Source organism: Eretmochelys imbricata, chromosome 9 (assembly GCF_965152235.1).
Source record: "Eretmochelys imbricata isolate rEreImb1 chromosome 9, rEreImb1.hap1, whole genome shotgun sequence".
Lineage (NCBI taxonomy): Eukaryota > Metazoa > Chordata > Testudines > Cheloniidae > Eretmochelys > Eretmochelys imbricata.
Window position 1 is genome coordinate 84,697,571 of NC_135580.1, and position 21,768 is coordinate 84,719,338.

General features: G+C 43.0%; 1 protein-coding gene across 1 annotated transcript in view; it reads left to right on the forward strand.

Annotated features, from left to right (window-relative positions):
* The first annotated feature begins 1,892 nt into the window (after positions 1-1,892).
* The window catches only part of ACSL4 (acyl-CoA synthetase long chain family member 4), a 48,158-nt gene continuing 28,282 nt past the window's right edge, over positions 1,893-21,768 (forward strand). The window contains exon 1 of the mRNA XM_077826319.1: positions 1,893-1,933. The gene's annotated coding sequence lies outside the window, so the exon portion shown is untranslated. The remainder of the gene's footprint in view (positions 1,934-21,768) is intronic.

Below are 21,768 nucleotides of genomic sequence, written 5' to 3' on the forward strand. Positions count from 1 at the left end.
TAAGTATCTTTGGAGTCCATCATATGAAATGCAAAGTTTATGTATTTTTGTGTGGTGGGATTATATGTAACCTCTCTAGGTGGAAGATGGGATATTAATCTTGTGAAGTATTATGAACTTCAGAGGACTATACTGAACAATGTACCAGGCAAGAATGGACTTTGGGGATAAACAGTGTCAAGTGGTTTGCCTGGGGAATCTCTAGGGGGAAGTGAGGGCAATTGCAGATTCCACATTTCTGCTTATGCAAAAACCCAGTGTTTTGAAGCTTTGTCCAGAGCAGAGGACCATTATCTGCTGATTACCTGCTTAGAGTCTCAAGATCAAAGGTGCAAGCTGTACAAAGGAAAGACTAACTTATTAGTGGGGTTTCTGGTTCCAACAGAACATGTCATGAACTCGTAACCCCAGGGAAAACCCAGTTGTGGATTTTGAAGGACTGACACCTACCAGAGCCCCACACGATGTCTACACTAGCACTTTTGTTGGTAGAACTTTTGAAAAAAACCACTCCCCTAACCGACAAAAGTTTCACCAACAAAAGCGCCAGTGTGGACAGCATGACATAGCTACTGCTGCCCATTGGCTGTGCTGCTGTAAAGTCCACAGTGTAGACATAGCCCACGTCTGGAGTAGGAGTGATCTCTGGTAAGCTTATTAGCATGCATGTAGGTTCATTTATTGTTTTAATACATTTTCTCTATAATGTTTTCACCTTAAGAACAAATGTGCTTGCTTAGAAATAGCTGTTGTGGTAACTTGTAACTGTTGTCAATTACAGCTGTTCATAGCCTTTTGACAGAAAGTAAAGCACAGATGCTGGCCTGTTTAGGCAGTCTGGTTTGTTGGGGATATCACAGTGTAGACAGGGAGCTGTGCTGCCTAGAAAAAACCTGGTCAGGATGGGGGAGATGTAGGTCTCTGGCCCAAGAGAGGTGATGGCTGGGAGCTGAAAGCCTAAAAGTGGGTGCCCTTGGTGGACCACGGAGGGGGAGACAGGTGCAGTTGCTCTGAACTGTAACAGATGGCATTTAACAAATAATTATATATGATGCCCCGAAAGCCTGAAGTTTAATTATAAAAGAAATCATGTATGATTTCAAACAGCCTGTTCAGCTACTCGTGTCATGTGTCCCCCCAATTTGGAGTGGGGTCACGGTCACATTTTGGGGGACTCCTCAGGCAGGCTAGGAAACAATGACAATGAGACCTGCCTTAGTCATTCTCCGATGGGGTCTCTTAAATTCACTGTCTCTTGTTACTCCACACATATCTCTGATCTGATCTGATCACCCCCCCCATGCATTCCTTTGCTCCTTTTTGCCCTCTGTTCACGTCTCATCCCCCCCATTAATGCTTCTTCTTCCTCATTCCCTGCATCTCTTCCTCACCCTGCTCCCACCACCTCATCCCCTGCTTTCCGGACCTCACCCCTCTTCCTTCTTCACCACACCTCATCCCTGCTCCTTCCTCACCCCTGCTCCTCCCACTTCACCCCTCCTCCCCACCTCATCCCTGCTCCTTCCTCCCCCTTTCCCTCAACACCTCATCTCCTTCTTCCTCCCCCTTCTCCCCCACCTCATCCCCCGCTCCCCCCCACTTCACCCCTGCGCCCCCCCATATCCCCTGCCTTCCCAATCTCACCCCGCTTCATCCCCTGCTCCTCCCTCCGCTCGACACCTCATCTCTGGCTGCTCCCTCCCCCCAGCTCTCCCCACAACTCCCCCCCGCTCCGCCGTCATCCCCCGCCGGCTCCCGCACACCCGCCCTGTCCCCGCCGCCCCCTCCCCGCTCTCGATGGCGTCAGCGAGGGGGATTGGCCAGCGGGTCCCCCCCCGCCCCCCCGCGCTCTCAGCCATTTTAAGCAGCGGGAGGAGCCAGCAGCCGGGGTCGCTCGCTGCAGCCTGAGCCTGGGCTCCGCGCCACCAGCCGGGTGAGTGCGCCGCTCCTCCCCGCGCCCACGGCCCTTCCCGCCCGCTTCGCCTGGGGCGGCGGGAGTCGCTGCGCCCCGGCGGGCCTCGGGCGAGACGCGCGGCGGGCGGGGGATTCCCCCTCCGGCCCTGGGGGTGGGGACCCTGCCGGGCGGCGGACAGCTCCTTCCTGAGGGCGGGCGGGCCGGCCGGAGCGGGCGGCGGGGAGATGCTGCTGCGTGGGCCGCAGGCGGGGGGCCCGGGCCGATGTGTCCTTTAAAGCCTCGTGGCGCGCCGGGTAACTCGCTTTTCCAGCTTCTCCTTCCCCCTCACGCTGCCGGCCCGGAGCCGCAGTCCTCGGCCTGCTCCCCAGCCCTTCTCCCCCGTCCGCTTCGCTGTGCCCTGGGGCTGCATCACCCGCGGTCCGGACACGGTGAAATCTCTGGGGCCTGCGTCTGGGTTTGTTGCGTGTGGCGTGGCCGGAACCGTTATCTCCCCATTGACGCGTGCTCTCCAGGGGTGCTGAACGCCGAGCAGGTGTCTGGAGTGTGGCACTTGCCCAGCAGCATCGCCTCCTTCGCCTCCTGTGTCCTGCCTCGCCGCTCGCTGCAGAGCCAGTTGCTCGCTGAAGTTGCCCTGCATCAGCAGCATCCCCCCCCCCCCCCCCCGGCTCATTCACATCGGCCTTCCCAGGGGCTGGATGCAAAGCAGATGGCTCTTTATGACCTCAGCGGTGATATCTTCTCCCGCACACGCCCCTTTCCTGGTTGCAGAGAAGGCTGGGCTCAGGAAGTGGCCTGATGCTGATGTAGTGCTCGCACACGCAGACACACAAAAAAGCAGGAAAATGTGATTCATTGCTTAGCACCATCCAAGATTGCATATTTTCTGTTTCACGTCATGGCAAGAGCATATGCTAAATGCAGAGCAAGAAAGTGGCGTTTTCCTCTTTGAAATACAAACTGAATTTTATAGAATTGTAAAATCTTTGCTGTGTGGTTTTTGGGGGTTGTTTTTCAAGCTGATAAGCATACACGTGTATTTACTGCATAGGAGGTAATGACACTTAAATAAGCCAGTTTGGGGGGCACTGGGGATTAATTTTTCTGGATAATGTAGGAAGTCCAAGTTCTGTTGTAATTCTTTTTACCAGTTGTTGCTTTGAGGAAAATATTGTAGATCATTTTCTGAACCATGATGCATTAGTTATCTTTTTTCGGTTGTCATCTTACTCTTTAAGTCTTCAGACAAGGACCTTTAAGTAAAGCTTAATAGCATGAAAAGATTTAGCCCAAGCTGAGAAACACTATAAATCAAGTTTCAGAGTAGCAGCCATGTTAATCTGTGTTTGCAAAAAGAAAAGGAGTACTTGTGGCACCTTAGAGACTAACTCAAATAAATTGGTTAGTCTCTAAGGTGCCACAAGTACTCCTTTTCTTTTTACTACAAATCAATTGGCTGCCACAATCACTTAAGATTTTTAAAGACCGTTGTCAGGTTACAGTCCTCCCCTACATTGTTGCTACCATCTTAGGTTATTAAAACCTAGATATTAATCCAGTTTACTTTTGACCGATAATATTGTTTCTTACATTTCCATCATTGCCAATCCCAAGTACTCAGAAATCATGAGTCAGGCCACAATGATCATGAGACTGTCATAAAAATCATGAAATTATTAAAAATAATACACTCTAGGTTCTTTTAAATTTGCCTTCTGATTTGGGGACTTTTTAAGGTTCATGTTGTCAAGCTTTTCTCCACAACCATAATGCCTAGAATCTTACTTTTTAAAAAAATCAAAAGCTCAGATTCTCATGGGATCAAAAACAAACAAACCCTACCAACTATCATGAGACTTATAATGAAAATCAGTAGTAGCCAACTCTGCCACCCATCTCAAACAACCGATTTAGACTAATGAGTTTGACTTTCTGTCTTTCATGAAGTAAAATAAAGCTGCAATTGGATTGAAAATAATTTAGGAGAAGGCTTACATTTAGAAAAAGCTTGTTTCATTTGAATTTTGAAGTTGTTTTAGTATTACAGTAGTTCTAAAAAAACATTTTTGCATATTTAAATTAACAGCTTCTCTACACTGATGGATAGTTTGGGCCTAAATTACCCATCAGAAAATAATACAAAAAATGAATGAGACCTGATCTTGCTAAGGGTTTCTTAATGCATCCATTGTTCAAGTACCTTCTAGGCAAGTATCCATGTATAACTAACTACCTACATACATAATGTGTTGACAGATGGTAGAATACTTCATTATTGGACTGTATTTATTGGGAGCTATAATGATTTACACCGGCTAAGGATCTGGATCTGTTCTTGGGATAACCCTCATTCTTCTTGTAAGAGTACTTCACCTCTCCTAAAACTAGAAGTTTCACCTCTAGAAGGCATTATTAAATACAAATATTCACAAGCTTCTGAATGTATTTCTGGTAGGTTAGACATACCCTATCGTGCTATTTTAAAATTGAGTTAACATTTGAATAAAACATTAAACAGGGATATGAGCTTGAGCCAAATAATTGAATATTATGCAAAATGAGTATATTTTGCTGGTTAATTTTAATGGCATTTGGCAGTTTAGAGAAAGTAACTTATCTTTGTCTCGGATGACTATGCAAGATATAAATGTTTTTTTAAAAAAAGCTAATTACTTGAGGGTACAGTAGAGCTGGAATAAATACATGAACAAGTTTCCATTGCATGTTTGGTTGTTTATACAGTCATTTATCTTGAGGACATTTTTTTTTTTTTTAAGGATAGCTTGGAGGAAAGGAAGTTTGAGTGGGGGAGTTTTTTTTCCAGAAGGATGCAGGATGTACAGTGACACTATAGTGTTTTTTTATTTTGGTTAATTCACGTAGTTGGCTGCCATTACACCATCTAACCTCTGGTAATAGGTGGCACGCACATTTTCGTCAGCCATGCTTATCAGTCACCCTGTTTTGTAGAACGGCCAGAAGTAGCTGCTTTAGGGTTTGTCTTCACGGCAAAGTTAACTTGAATTATAACTGAACTGTTGCATGTAACTGGAGTCCCATCCACACACAAACCCCCTTAATTCAAGTGTGGTGGTGCTTCTAACTCAAGTTGGCTGACCTAAGGGGAGGAGGGGAGGGAAATGTAAATTTGAGCGAGTACAGCTCAGCAGCTGCTAATAGACTACTTCGTAGCAAGGTTGCAGGCTAGCAGGGCTTGAGTGCTACTAGTCCTCCAGTGCCTTCCCTCAGTTCCCCCGTGTACCCAAAAAGGACGGACAAATTCTCCCACCATTTATTGGAAAAGAATCATAGAATGGCTCAGCTTACTGCAACACTAAGAACTTTGGGATGTACCCTGAGAAGTGCAACACTACTGTGGATGCAGTGAACGTTGGTGGACACACTGAAAACTCCCTTGAGGTACGCTAACCTGAGAGGAATAATTTGAGCATAGATACTTGTGTAAACTCTGCAATGAAGACCTGCCCTTAAAATGGGGTAATCCAATTAACCTTTCTTCTGCTCATATAACTCAGCATGCTGTTCTTGTTATATTAAGCTTACAAGCCCCTCTCCACTCAGACTGATCTTTGTTTTGTTTGTATTCTGTCACTTCGTAGTTTTGAACTGTATGGTCATCTGGGCAGGGAATCTTATTCATTTGCTTAATTTGCTTTCTGTATGTCATTGTGTACCTCTACAGAGCTAAGTAAACTGTAGATAACATAGAACCTCTTAGGGTATTCCTACACTGCAGCTTGGAGTATGCCTCCCACCCTGGGTACACACTTACACTATCTCAGCGTGAGCTAGTGTGCTAAAAATAGCAGTATGGCTATTGCAGCGCTCAAACCCACCTGACCTTGTGGGTCTGAGCTCTGGTGGCTAACCCTAGCCTTTATCAGTGCCCCACCATCCACACTGCTATTTTTAGCGCACTAGCTCAGCTAGAACTAGTGTGAGTCGGTCCCCCTAGGCTGTGGGTGACACTCCCTGCTATAGTGTAGACAAACCCTTATATGTACTTGTGTTGGGAGTTAGTCTCCTCTCAGAATTGGTTATCCTCAGTGCCTGTGAGAGAACTTTTGCATATGGCTTTTATACACCTAAACTGAAAAGACCTGATGGAATAAGATTATGCATAGATCTCTAAAAAGGGAGGATGGTTCAGGCATCAGTGGGACTTGGGAGACCTGGGATCAATTCACTGCTTTGTCAGAGCCTTATTGTGTGACTGAAGTGACTTAGTCTCTTTGTGCCTTAGTTCCCCATCTGTAAAATGGCGATAATAATACTTCCCAACTTCACGTGGGTGTTGAGGATGAATACATTAAAGATTGTACGGTGCTCACATAATATTGTAATGGGGACCATATAAGTACCTAGAATAAATGGATCTGCTGTGTCTATGTAGTTTGAAGCCATCCCGATGAGTAAAATTTTAAATATTATACAAGCTTAGGGCAGGACAGGAATTGTCTCCATATGTATTTGTACAGTCTCTTGTCCAATGGATCGCCATCGTGATTGAGGCCTCTGGGTCCTACCATTATATAAACAGTTTGATTATAATAAGACCTGTATGTAAAATGTGTAAGGGGAGTTTTACAGTTGCTATTTTCAGTATTACACGTAGTTTTGAGTCCTTCCCTAAAAAAATATGGTGGCCCAACTAATGTTCCAAAGAAATTTGAAGCACAACAAAGTGTCTTTTATAACTAGGCATGTGGACTATAAAGTATGCATTTATGTCACTATTAATTAAAAATATTAGATACTGTAACAATGTATTCAGCAGACTTTTCTTCCCAAGACTTTGGATTGAGTACAAGTCTTATGAATAGAAGATCATTTAACTCTGAATTTGTCACCGCCACATTGGCGGTATTACCGTTTTCATTTATGTTAAGTGATAGTGGTTATTTTGCTGTTCATTTTTGAAGGGATAACAACCTATTCATTTCAAGTATTCTTGCTATAAAATTCTTTTCAGAGAGGATAATAAGAGTCACAGAGAACCCACTATAATATCAAGTAGATCCCACAGGAAGATGGCATTTTATTTCACACTTCTTCCAGGATACATTAATCCAGTACAGTGTGAGGACCTGTCTACGCTGTGCATTAGTCTGCACTAGAGAGGTGTAAGTTCTAGGACACACTAGGGTGTTGCACAGTGACTAGCCTGTGTGGACCCTGTTGGCGCACACACAGAGCTCCCTCGTGCGTATTAATGTAGTACCATTTGAAATTTTCTTTACTGTAGAATCTAATCCATAGAGCTGAGCTCCTTAACTCCCATTGAAGTCAAGGAGAGTTGAAAGTGCGTTGCACTTTTTATACAGTCATGTCTTTAATGGGATGGTGCACCTTAAAGTCAAGGAAATATTTGTATTTAAGCTTTATGTACTGCTGCATTGTGTCTAATATCAACATACCATGTATTGTGCAAATGAGGCATTGCCTTTAAGACAGGGTGATCCGTAGATAAACTTACAGTTCTTTCTGAAGCAGGGTTGAGGGCTAAGGTGTAGTCAACTAATAGTGAGTTCTCTCTTGATTAAACTGATGCAACAGCCAAAACTTATTAGGAATTGCTCTTCTTGATGTATTTTTTTAAAAGCACTTGCATTTTGTTAATTTGGTTATTCTATATGGTAATCCATATAGAAAATATGCATATGAATAAGGGCCATGTTGTATTAACTTGCACAGTGTGACGGGGCAAGGCCAGATGGCTATAGAAAAGTAGTGGGAGATAGATATATTAGCTTCAGGCTAAACAAATCCCTGGTACCAGGATAAGTGAAATGGCAGCTGCTCCAGGTCAGTTAAGACACCTGGGGCCAATTAAGAACTTTCCAGAAGGCAGGGAGAAGGCTAGGTTGATTGGGACACCTGAAGCCAGTCGGGGCTGGCTGAAACTAGTTAAAAGCCTCCCAGCCAGTCAGGTGGGTGTGCATGTCAGGGGCTGTGGGAGGAAGTTGTGCTGTTGGAGAGGCTGAGTAGTACACACCATATCAGGCACAAGGAAGGAGGCCCTGAGGTAAGGGTGAAGTGGAGTCTGAGGAAGTGAGGGCTGCTGTGGGGGAAGTAGCCCAGGGAATTGTACATGTCATGTTTCTAAAAGGTCAGCTACCATAGCTAATACTATTAGGGTCCCGAACCCGGAGTAGAGGGTGGGCCTGGGCTCCCCCCCCTTACCTTTGCCCCCTAATTAATCACTGAGACTGGGAGACAACAGAGACTGCAAGGAAGGATAACTTCTCCTCACCTCCCTCGCTGGTTTATAATGAAAATGGCTCAGTAGACAGTGACCCTTGTCTCTAGAGAGAGAAGGGTTATGTGCAGGGTCACGGTGAGCCTCTGAGGCTAGCGAAATCCACCAGGAAACGTGGGACCCACAGAGGCAAGGACAGAGCTTTGTCACAACAGCTACAGAGAAGGAAAATACCTTTTCTTATTCGATCTCTCCAAAGTTAGATTACATGTAACACAAAGTAAAATAGTACTAACAATGTCTTTTTGTCCTGTTACTATTAACCTGAATGTATTTATCAGATGGTAAATTGTATATGCTTCTAATTCCAGCACCTGGAATCTGTATATATGTATGTTTTTGTTTTAATCCAGAAAGAGCTCTTTAATTTCCATTGTAAATGGGTTAGATGTGTTTATTTCACAAGCATGTAAATAGCTTTTGCATTTTTAAGAGCGGGGTGGGGGGGAAGTTTCGCTTTTAAATAGCTCTGCCAGTAATGCATGTATTGTACAGACCTGTTTACATGGGGAAGAGGAACAGCTGGAAGACAGAACTAAGCTTGCTCAAGTTTGTGTTTGTAGCAGACCTACTCAAAAAAGAGTGGAGGAACAGCCTGCCAGCACAACTGCACCTGGTACCGCAATTTGGTGTATAAGGACAACATCCACACACTCTTAGTACGTTAGGCTTATGTCCAAGTCACAGAAGATAAACTGTATAACTGTTTAAATATCAGACTCTAATACTTCAGAGCTTCCTCATCTGGGCCATAACAGTAGTTCTGCATAGACTCTCTCCTGTTGCTTGACATGCTTTTAGTAATTTTACTGCAGTGTGGCTGACCAGCTTAGTTTCCTTTTATGAAGTGGGACTTACTGGAACATTGTGAAGAAGCTGAAAGTTTTAGTCCAAATAGTTAAGAATTGGAATTTTTTTTGGTGGTGAATGCACCTAGCAGCACAAACAAACCCTGAGCCTACCCAAAAGATAAGTACACCTACAAAGGGGTCACAAACAAATATGGGACTATTTTAAAAACAAAACAAAACCCACCTGTGATTTGTGTTCACTTCTTAATCTGGATACAAACATTGCACTAATGAAATAATTTTTCAGCACCTAGTCCTTCCTGTGCAAACAATCAAAAGCCTTCCCAGATTCCAAGTTTGCAAATAAAATTATAACAAGATCACAAGTCCTCACCGAGGGTTTTGCAGTCTCCCCCCAGATAGAGCCAGCTCTCTAACCTTCATCTCTAACTAGGCTTTAAAGGAGTACCTCTTATGAGTAGAGCCTTTTAAAGGAAATCTGAGGATAATTAACACTTTTTATATAATAAATCCTCTTCTTCCCCAGAGAAAGAACTCTCAGAACAAACATGCCCAACAGTGTCTGCTACCTATCACTCTCCTCAATGCTATATAATTCTAAGGCTGCTTTATCACATAGTGCCATGTTACATAAAAGGTTTATTAAAAAGGGTTAATCTAACTCCTTTTGTATCCTATTAAAGAGGGTCTGGTGCCTTAAGTAGCTACTCAGCCACTGAATTATCTAGTCCTCTAGCAAAAGCATTTGGTTATACCAGTACAAGATCTGCAATAAAAGCCTCCTAGGATTTTTTTTTCTTTTGTCCTGAACAAGCAGGCTCTTTATGCTTTTGGCGTAAATAAACATAAATACTACAGTAAGGCTTCAAACCCTTCCAGACCTTGCTCTCTCAATACTTCAGGTTTTTCCTCAAAATTCTTCCCTTTTTCCAGTAACTATTCTAGTTTCCCACTTAATCTCATGAATGGGGGAAGAGGGGGCAGAAAGGGGTGGAGTGGCTGTGTAGTTACCTCAGAACTTCATGTGCTATTGAAGGAAGTTCTCTTATATTGTTAGGGTATTGTCATGCTGTTTAAGGGGTTTAGCAACCTATATTTTTCCATTAAACAGCTAGTTAATAACAACTTCCCACACATCCCAATATTAGAGGATATATACTACACTTTAGTTAGTAACCTCACTTCCTCTTTTAAAGTGCAATTAAATTTAAAGAACTGTTGCAACATTATTATTGACATTGTCCCCTCTGGTCCATACAAAACACTACCACCAAAATTCTCTCCCTCACCCATTGATCCAACTCATTAAATTCCTTCTCTGGCTGCCCTTATCATACTGCATTTAGTTTAAACTTCTTTGTACAACCCCATTCCCTGGCCTATATCTACAACCTCATCTCCTACAGAATGACTCTGAACAATATGAAAACTTAAGGTGGGCTTTAAAAAAAAAAAAAAAAAAGAAACAAACCCCTTAGAACAATCTAATGATCTCAAGGAAAGCAACATAACATATGGTTACACCTAAATCTTTTCACGGAGTTGTGCAAAAGTCAGAAAATTCTATTAGTCTCTTAAAAGAAACTTTCTGAGCCATATTTTAAGTTGGTTTTGGACATGGAAGATCTGTATTAGTTTGACATAGTTTAGCTTTAAAACAAAGGACTGGGAGGATAAATCCTGATGCATTTTTATGAATAATTACCATTTAGTTAGTATAATTCAGCAAAAAGGTGGTGTTTTGGGCATCTAATTGCCAGATGCCTTTCATTTAAGAAAACTAAATTGAATCCGTATACAAATATATAGGATTCTGTAAACTCATCTCACAATTGATTCCACAAAAGTTTAATTTAAATATTGCATTGCTAAAACTCAGTCTAGTTGTTATAAAAGCATTTCATCTAAGGCCTGGTCTACACTTAAAACTTAGATCAACATAGCTACCATGCTCAGGGATATGAAAACCCCATATCCCTGAGCACTGTAGTTGCACTGACTTAAATCCCTGACAAAGACACAGCTAGGTTGACGAAAACATTCTTCTGTTGACCTATTTACCATCACTTGGGGAGGGGAGATACTACAGCAATAGAATAACCCATTTTGTTCCTGTAGTAACTTCCTCATAGTATCTATACTATAGCCATAACTGTGCTGCTGTAACCCCTTAGTGTAGACAAGCCACAGGAGTATATTTATCAGTTAAGATTCATTTTGCAGGTTTAATACTGGTATTACATGCTATGTGACTTGGATATCTGAGGGTACGCACAGTATATGGTTCAGTTAAAAATCTCCCATCTAAGAACGTCCGTGTAATGTGTTGCAAACTGTTTTGTTTGACTTCCAGTGAAATGGTCAATCTGTTCTATTTTAAAATAGAGCAGAGCATGTTATACAATTGCAGGTACTTTGATTGCCAGTAAGTTGCTGATGGAGCTCACATTATTGCAGTAATCTAAGACAATATTTTGATTGAAAGGTTTGTTTGTGTGCTTGTATTTTAAACAGTGTTTGTCAACCTTTTTTTGTTTTAAAAACAGCCATTTGGCTCGGCTACTGAAAGGTCAATTGCAGTATGGTTATATAAAGAAAAGGAGTACTTGTGGCACCTTAGAGACTAACCAATTTATTTGAGCATGAGCTTTCGTGAGCTACAGCGCTCAAATAAATTGGTTAGTCTCTAAGGTGCCACAAGTACTCCTTTTCTTTTTGCGAATACAGACTAACACGGCTGTTACTCTGAAACCTGTCAGTATGGTTATATGCACTTCATTAAATATCTTTTGGAATAATTGGCTCATTATACTTCAAGGTAAAATAAATACTTTTTTTTCTGACCTCTGCTGCTAATAAGTAACAATACTGGCAATAGCAAGTGGTGCTTCATTATTTATAAACTTTGTTGAAATCCTACGTCCACGTTTAACTTTCTCACCTCAGGAGTAGTTATGGCTTGACTGGAGCTGTAAGGGGAAATATGAGCATTCTTGAAGTTGCTAGAAACATTTTCTAGTTCCACTATAACTTCTTGAGTACCTCTGCATCCTAGTCTTCCTCCTGTCAGGCATTACCTAATTAGCTAGTCAGAGTGGTGACAATGCCCTCCTACATGACGGGGCTGTCACCCAGACATATGATTCACTAGTGACTGACTTGTACTTCAAGACCATAAGGCATAGTTTTTAAAGTAGTTACATTATTCCTTAAATATTACCATACACACCCCACGATTATCATTAGTGATAAGTTACAAGTTTTCAGTAGAGACATTATGTGCTACCCTTGATGGATAAATACCATGGAAGTGGTGTATTCAGTGTAATGGTGTATCAGGTCTGAGGCAGGAGTTGCTTTTAAAGAAGGGTGAACCCTTGCCCATTGGCACCAGTGGGCCTCTGTGTCGCAGTGCTGATCTCACTGAAGGGAAGAAAAAAATACTTTTAACACCCATGGTCCTCTTCTTGACTAACAAAAGAGAGATAAAGAGTTATGGACCCTAGAGAAATATCTCCTCCTTCAGGCAGATGGAAGGCCACTATGATATGAAAGCTCTGAGTGTCGGGAGAAGCGGGTGTTTTGTATTTATCACCAGTTAAGTAGCTTGGATAGTCAAATATCCAATCTGTAGGCCTCAAACAACATTTCAGGCTTCTTTAACCATTGCTTATGAAGGTTTCTGTTTTGGAGAATAAAGACCTAACACATTTAATTTCTGCATAACTCCTCTTGATAGAGTTGTGGCCTCTGGCTACTGTTACTGGAGAACCTTGTGTTTAATTTTAAAAAGTGGCTTGTGTAGGAAATATGAACATTTAAAGACAAGCCTCTAACTCTTCCTTTAAAAAACAAAGGCAAAAAATCAAACAGTCATTTCACTATCATACTGATGATGGCTGATATCTAAGAGGGCAGGAAGTAAAAAATGCAAATGCAAAATTGATGGTTTCCTTGATAGTGTGTGTGTTCATATGTAAAAGGATACATTTATAAAAAATGATGACAAAGCATTTTTTCCCCAGTAATAAATTGAATCCTAGATAGACAAATGGATATTTCAGACAACCAGATGTCTCATTTAATACAATAAACTGAGTCTAACACATTCAACTCTTTCCTCTCTGACTTTAAACTAGTTATTAATAAACTATGCATTAGTCAGTGTGTAGTAGTTGCAAAAAAAAAGGGGGGGGGGACTGGATATCTAAGCAAAAAAAGTTTGCATCATAATTTGTCAGGATACTTGAAGTAAAAAGGAGATGCTGCTGTAGTGCATAGTTTCAAATGAATGCAAATGAATAGCATAGGAAGGATTAATTTTGTCCAGAATCCTTTATTACAGCATAAGGAGGGGATTCTCTGTAATGTTTGCCAGTGTACATTACATATTTAGCTGATCAGACTGGCATATTTTCGCAATTACTTGTATGATCCACCCCCTCAGCCAGAGAGGTGGTTATTGGGCAAAACTGATACATTTAGTTTTCTTCCCTACAGGAAGTCTGTTGTGGCTGACTGTTTGGTGTTAGCTATTTTTCTAAGTCTCCATTATGAGACCATCACTGTGCAGTTGAATCCTGTTGAAAAAGACTAAAATCTTTACCTTCTTCTTCGAGGAGTGTCCCTGTGGGTGTTCCACTTTGGGTGTCTTGGCACCCTGCGCATGTAATTGGAGATTTGTAGTAGCAGTGCCCCGGTTGGCCGTGCATGTGTGGCAGCCATCTTATACCACTTCGAGCAGCTACCTAGCATGCGCAGCCAACCGTCCCTCAGTTCCTTCTCTACTGCCTTTGGTTTGAGTTGGAGCAACAGCAGCGCCCCATCTATTTAGTGAATTGTTTACATTCCCACTTTTCTTTATTCTTTTTGTTGGTTTTCCTCCATTCCCCGTCCTTATTTACCCATTTAAAAAAAAATACTTTGTTTGCTTCCCCCTGCCACCGGCAGGTCTCGGCCAACGGTGACTGAACTATGGCTGTTTTTCTATAGCCCTGAATATCCTCAGGCATGCCTGGCTTCCCCAGCTTTAAACACTGCCTGACCTGTAGGCTATCAGTTCCTGTATCTGAGGGTCCCACTCAGTGCATCTGCTGTCTCGGGGAAAACCCACATACCACAGAAGTGTCCACACAGCAAGAAATTATCTGCCAGGATACTGAAAGCCAGGGAACTCCAACTAAAATTATTAATGATGGAGAAATCTCTCAGGCCAGCCTCCGACCCAGAGTCCAGGACTCCTCCTGGCCAACGGTCTCCAGCAACAGCCTCAGACAATGGCTCTACCCAAACTGTAGCTAAGGACCCTGCACTAGGAAAGCGACCAAATGTCGGTTGCAGTCATTGCCACAGAGAGATCGCCCTAAAAAGGAGCAGTCTCCTGGGAAAAAATCTGCTCCGTAACCGATGGCACTGAGAACCTTGGACCAAGAGGCACTGGGAATGTCCAGTACCGAGACGTGCCAAGGCACCAAAGCAGCCAGGCTCTCACTCAGCTGCATGAGCTAAAACTAAGCTCCTTAGCCCGGCACCAACAGTGCCGAATAACTGCTCTGCACCGGCTAGTGTAATGGTGACACCTGCTGCATATACACAGCTTAATAAGACCTCGGCACCGTCAGTGCATACCACGGTGCCATCCATGGCACCGAGCTTCCCAGGATGCAACCCTTCACCACACAGGCGGACTGGCAATCTTTTCCGTGCCAGGAAACCCTCTGTTCGGCACCGAGGGCACCCCAGTCAGGCCAGGACCGAGCCAGGTAGGCACTCCTGTTAGATCTGCACCCCCACTATCCAGTGATGAGGATGACTCAAGCCTTTACACCCCTCATCATTCCTCCCTGAAACTGGGACCCTCTCACCAACAACAGCCTCTGTAGCAAAGCTGGCAGGCACAACCATGGATGCCACCACCCATTGTCATGCCTCCCAATTGACCATACGGGGACCCACAGGCAATATACAGAGCCCAGAACCTTAACACCCCCCCACCAACCCACCGGCGACAAGGGCCACCCCGTCCCCTTCACCCACGAACCCACCACCATCAGAGGCCCAGGAGGAAGAGGGAGAGGAGCCAGAAGAGGCTCCTGAAGGTGATACACTGCCACCCACCCATATTTCGTCTTCATCCCCAGATGAAACAATTATGCCACCACCTCCCACCACAGGAGAGGACTTCAAGTCCTTCCAGGACTTATTCAAAAGAGTTGCAGAATTCCTGGACATCTCTTTAGCAGAGCTGCCAGAGACCCAGCTCAAACTTACTGACCTCTTGCAGGCATTCCTGTCAAAGATAGCTCTGCCCATTAACTCAGCCATAACGGACCCTTCAAAGATAATATGGCAGACACCTGCCACAGGATGGTGGGACAGTAAACGCTTGGACAAAAAATTCTATACCAGCAACAGGAGCTGAGTTCCTATTCACTCATCCGGCTTCTAATTCACTGGTCGTAGAACTGGTGCATCAAAGGGGAAAACAACCCCAGTCAAAAACTACACCTTATAACAAGGACTGGAAAAGGCTTGACCTCTTTGGACGCAAATTTTACTCCGCCTCGTTGCAATTTCGTATAGCAGATTATTCAGCTCTCTTAGCAAAGTACACCTACAACTTGTTCAACAAATTGAAATCCTTGATTGATAACTGCCAGAGGAAGCAAAGGAACAATACAAAGACAACGTTGCAGAGGGCTCCCTAATCGCCAAAACAGCCCTGCAGGCTGCCCTCGACTCTGCTGACACGGCAGCCCAATGCATGGCCAAGTCGTCGAGCCTCATGACTTCATTCATGACTGAATTCCCTAGGGAAGTACAAGCCACAGTTGAGGACCTGCCCTTTGAGGGCCAAAAACTATTTGCCGAGAGCACAGATGTAGCTCTTTATACCTTAAAGCAGTGGTCTCCAAAGTGGGGTGCGCGCAAGACCGTCCCTGGGGGTGCACGGCAGGAGGAGCGCCGCCAGCACGGCGGCAGCAGCGCTCCTGGACCTTTGATTCTTCAGTGGCACGCCGGTGGCAGCTCTTTTTTGGCTTCCGTTTAGAGCTGGCCCTGGGGGTGCATGATCGAAAAAGTTTGGAGACCACTGCCTTAAAGGACTCGCAAACAACCTTGAAGACCTTGGGTATTTATGTTCCCCTGCACGCATCCTCATGGGGAAAACCATTTGAACCTCTTGCAACTTGCTCTTTGCTACATCTGTCTAAGGTTTCCTTATCAAGATCACCTCAGCAAGAAGAGTAGGGGAGCTAGGGGTACTAATGACACACCTGCCCTTACCACATTCCATAAAGACAAAATTATCCTAAGAGCCCACCCTAAAGTAGCCTCATTTAATTTAAACCAACCCATTTACTTACCCGTTGTATTTTTTCCAAAACCCCATGCCAACTTTAGGGAAGCATCCCTTCCCACTCTCGACATCCATAGAGCTCTGGCCTTCTATCTAGAAAGAACAAAGACATTTAGAAAATTATCATGTCCCTTTCTATCAGTCGCTGAGCAATTGAAGGGTGAGGCCATCTCTAAAACAAAGACTCTCTATTTGAATTTCTGGTTGTATCTATCCGTGCTATCATCAGAGCCACATCCTGGCTCCAGCTGGGGTTCGTATGCACTCCACCAGAGCGCTGTGCTTATCAGTATCATTTTTCAATAATGTATGTATCGTAGACATTTGCAGGGCGGCTACCTGGGCCTCAGCCCACATGTTTACCAAACACTATGCCCTCGAACAACATTCCTCTGCTAACGCTCAGTTCGGACTCTCTGCTATCCACTGTCAAAGATACTCCGAAGCCCCTCCTTCCATCGAGGGGTACTGCTCCATAGTCCCCTAAAGTAGAGCACCCACAGGGACACTCCTCGAAGAAGAAAAGGTTACTCACCTTGTGCAGTAACTGAGGTTCTTCGAGATGGTTGTCCCTGTGGGTGCTCCACTACCCTCCCTCCTCCCCTCTACTTCGGAGCTTCACGCTGATTCTCTGGCGTAGAAAAGGAACGGAGGGATGGTTGGCTGCATGTGCTAAGTAGCCATTTGGAGTGGTCAGCGAGGGCACTGCTATTACAAATCTCCAATTTCAAGGGCAGGATGCCAAAACACCTAAAGTGGAACACCCACAGGGACAACCATCTTGAAGAACCCCAGTTACTGCACAAGATGAGTAACCTTCTTTAAACCCTGAGTGTCTGTGTATAGCTGCATCCTGTTCCAGGAACTCTTGACCCCAGCAGCATGTCAGCAGCACACTAGCCATGCTCTGGCTTCCAGCAGCCTTGGTTACCACTTGCAGGGTGACTCCAACATGTTCCCAATCCTGAATTTTATCTTAAACAGGAGTTCTGCATTGTCCAGTCCTCTCCTGGAGAGTTTAAATATTATAGGTCCATTGCCCCTGTAAGGGTCAGTAGCCAACAGCCTGATACTTTAAATGGAGTTAACAGCTCAGTTTAAACAGAACACTAGAATCGTTTGTATTAAAAAAAATAAAACAAGTTTAACTACAAAGAGCTAGATTAATTGAATACAAGTATAAGGCATTAAAGTCAGAAATGATTACAAAAGAAATAAAGATAAAACATTTTCTTATAGCTAAAACTTAAACTAGACTTCGTTCAAGGTAAAATCCTTATCACATGCTCCCAGCAACACTGCTGACCAAAATCTCAAGGTGGGATTCCCCAACCCCCAACGTCTAATGTCTAGTTCCTTTGTCGTCTTAGGTGAACGAGAGAGTACAATATGGAGAGAGAGAGAATCCACGGGTTCTTTTTGTCCTTCACTTTTATTGTCAGTCACCCTTTGAAATGCATTTTCATGAGGGTTATTCCTAAAGTTCCTTCCCAACATGAGGAGGAAGACATGGAATCTCATGGTGAAAGAGGTTCCATGTTGCTGTTTGCTAAAATGCAGATCAATCTGTTCCTGCCCCCCTTCGTTGCCAAAGAATGGCCACTTTGACTGGTGATTGCCAATCAACTTTAAGCACACCTGACTAGAGGCGTCAGCTTGTTTGTCTTTGAGAAGCAAGTTTTTTCCTCCCCTCCTCTGACTTGTCTAGTAAGCACATTTTGTGGTAATTTTAGCTTATGTTCGTAACTTTACACACAATGTTGCTAAAGGCATTTCACCATGATATTGACCAGTGAGCTGTTAGTTTTCAAATGATACCTCACAAGACATATTTTGTATGAAGATGTTACAGTAGTATGTAGGGTGTAAATACAAGGGGGCATTTGGTCATAATCAGTAATTGAAAAAATATGCCAGACTAGTTGCTGGTTTAGCAGATAAATATGTGCAGTCTACAGTGGGGCTTAGGTTGGCTTAAGTATGTTTCCCAGGAGTATGAAGTTTTCATACCTCTTAAGTCATGTAGCTAGGTTAACCTAATTTTAGATGTAGACCACACCTCACTTAGTAATATATATTCAAATCTCGTTTTAAGAATGTTCTGCCTACTTCAGGCACTTCTGATGCACCTTTCACTATAATATTTAAAACACCTGTAAGGTCATGATGTACAAATGTTTAGTATCAAATCATATTTGAATACAGGCTACAAGAGCTGCAAGACTAGGGTAGGCAATATTTAAACAGTTCATTAATGATCTGCTTAGCTTTTTGAATAAGCCCCTTCTCACTATTTTTCATACAGATGTCCTATAGTCACCCTGATAGCACAAACTACCAAAAGTAAATACTTTATTTCATTAGTCTTGGCCCTGTAGAATATTTAATGAATACTCTAGAATGTAATGAAAACTATCAGACCATGGAAACGTAAATATATATGTCGCTCTTATACACTCATAAATGTTTTCAAAGTTTTCTATATGGAGAGATACAGTTGCTCATTTTCTGTATTTCTTATCCCCTCTTTACTACTAGGGATGTTTACAAAATAAAAAAAAATACAGAATTTGTGAATTAGCTGTCCCTGATTGCCCTAACTAATGTCATAAGGCACTGACATCCCAACTGATTGCTGCTGAGGTTACTGTCACAAACACAGGATTATGACTTTTGAGTTGTGTATGAGCAGATCATAGAAATGTAGGGCTAAAAGGGATCTTGAGAGGTGATCAAGTACAGCCCCCTGAACTGAGGTAGAACCAAGTAAACCTAGACCATTCCTGGCCTGTGTTTTGTCTAATCTGTTCTTAAAAACCTCTAGTGATGGGGATTCTACAACCTCCCTTGGAAACCTATTCCAAAGTTAATTACCCTTATAGTTAGAAAGTTTTTCCTAATATAGATTCATAGATATTCAGGTCAGAAAGGGACCATTATGATCATCTAGTCCGACCTCCTGCACAACACAGGCCACAGAATCTCACCCACCCATTCCTGCGAAAAACCTCTCACCTATGTCTAAGCTATTGAAGTCCTCAAATCGTGGTTTAAAGACTTCAAGGAGCAGAGAATCCTCCAGCAAGTATCTAACCTAAATATTCCTTGCTTGCAAATTAAGCCCATTACACCAACCTCTAGTGGACAAGGAGAACAACTGATCACCATCTTAATCTGGGTAGCTTCATTTCTCCTGCTCAGCAGGAGAATGCAGAACCAGGAGACTGACCAGACCCTGAGCTTTCACACTTTGTAATTTTTATTTTAAATTACTTTTAAACTGAAGTAAATCTATGCTCGGGATAGGGGGTTGGATCTGGGTGGCGCTCATCTTGGGCGGCTCTCCGCAAGTGGCGACCTGTCCCTGCTGCTCCTAGGCAGAGGCACGGCTAGGTTGCTCTGTGCACTGCCCCCGCCCCGAGCACTGGCTCCGCAGCTCCCACTGGCTGGAAACCGCATTCCCTGCTGCACCCCAACCGTTTGTCCTGAGCACCCTCCCACACCCAACCCTCTCCCAGAGCCTGCACCCCATAGCCCTCCTGCACTCCAAACCCCTCATAGCTGTTCCTCCGCTACTTCCAGGGAGCCACATGGAGCCAGGTAGGGAGTCTGCTGCCCCAGTGCCAACCAGACTATATAAACTGGACTTTCAGTGAAGATCAGAAATGCCAGTTTATAAAGGTTTCCGGTTGGTAAAGTGCCGATAACTGCTTTTACTGTACTATGTACTTATTTCCAGGAATGAACATTCTGAAGAAAAGGCACGCATTTCATAGTGGACTCCACTTATCTGGAGAATTATGCTTTTTTTGTTTTTGTTTTAAATAAGTTTACAACTTATTAGAATACTGCTTGAAGAGCTGGTATATCACGATCCCAGTGTGCTACCCCTGCCCTTAGTATCACCAAAATTATCTGTTATGTTTTCCCTTTGAAATGTTAGGTCAAGAGCTACCTTCCTACTGTAGAGAAGTAATGATTTGTATTCATTTACCTTTCCAAGATGTAGTTACATGCCTATATTTGTCATAGAAATATTACACATCTTATTTTTGCATCAACTTGCAGTGTTTTTTCAAAAGAGAAGTTACCTACAATTTGGAACCATGCTAAAATTCTGCACTGGTTTCTTTCTCCATATGCCAGTTGAAATAACCTTCTCTGTATGCCATAAGTATTTTAAATCCAGTTTTTTGGAACTGGTATGAATTTAGAATTCCCTTTTTAAAATTGCCATTTTAAAAATCACGTTGAAAACTTCTGCTTTGAGCTTGTAGTTGCATATTGATCTGAGGCATACTAAAAACAAGTGGTGTGAACTTGCACAGAGTACCTTACACATAATATAGCTTTCATTCTTTTTGCTTTCCTAGAACATGTTAAAAATGGAACATGACTACAGTACATGTGGAAAGTGAGGTCAAATTTGAGGTCAAAGTAATACTGTATGGTTGGAAGTAAAGACCTACTAGCAAAAGGATACCAAGAAAAACACACAGATACACTCAGAAGCATCAAATGAAGAGATGTACATGAGGAAATTGGAATAAGAGGATAAACTAACTTGAGAAATTTCAACTCCTTAAAATTTTAATGCATAATTTTCGTGGTTGAGCATAAAAAGAGGCCTATTATTTTCTCTTCTAAGGAGAAACAATTATTAAACTGTGTTAAGGTATAAATTTCCCTTAGCATATTTTATATACCCCCTTTCTATGTGCAACATTGTTCTTTTTTTGCTTTCCTGTATCTACCTCAAAGTGTTTGCATCTCCTCTTTGCTCAAACGGTCCCCTACTACAGAGTGAATTAGTTTAAGTAAGTGTATGGTTTTCTATAGAAATAACCAGTCCTAGTGGATAATCTGAAGCTTTCATCTGTGATCATCAGAGAACAGTCCAAAAATTATCTGATTCGGGTGCTATACTCTCCAAGTCATATTTATGGTTAACCAGTTAGATTTCAAAAGCAAGAATGGCAAGCACTGTAGCATTTATCAGCACGCGGCATTTCTCTCTGAAGTGAAAAATATGCTAAGGATGGCAATATGATACAGCTGTTGTTTGCCTCTTGAGATCACCATGAGGGATAACACCAGTGACTGAAACCTCTGATCTCATTTTGTAATTCTCTGGTGTCCTCTCTGGTGCATGGTGTCCTGAAATGCGTGTGGATTTGTTTGTTTTGTAAAACTGGTAAACTTGCTTTGATTACTGAGGGCTGGTTTTCACAACAGAGCTAAATTGGCACTGCTGCAATTGATGCAGCGGCATCGATTTAGCAGGTCTAGCAAAGGCACGCTCAATCGATTTCTGTACTCCACCTCAACGAGAGGTGGAAGCAATGACAGCGGGAGAGCATCTCCTGTCAACATAGCGTAGTGTGGACCCTGCAGTAAGTAGATGTAG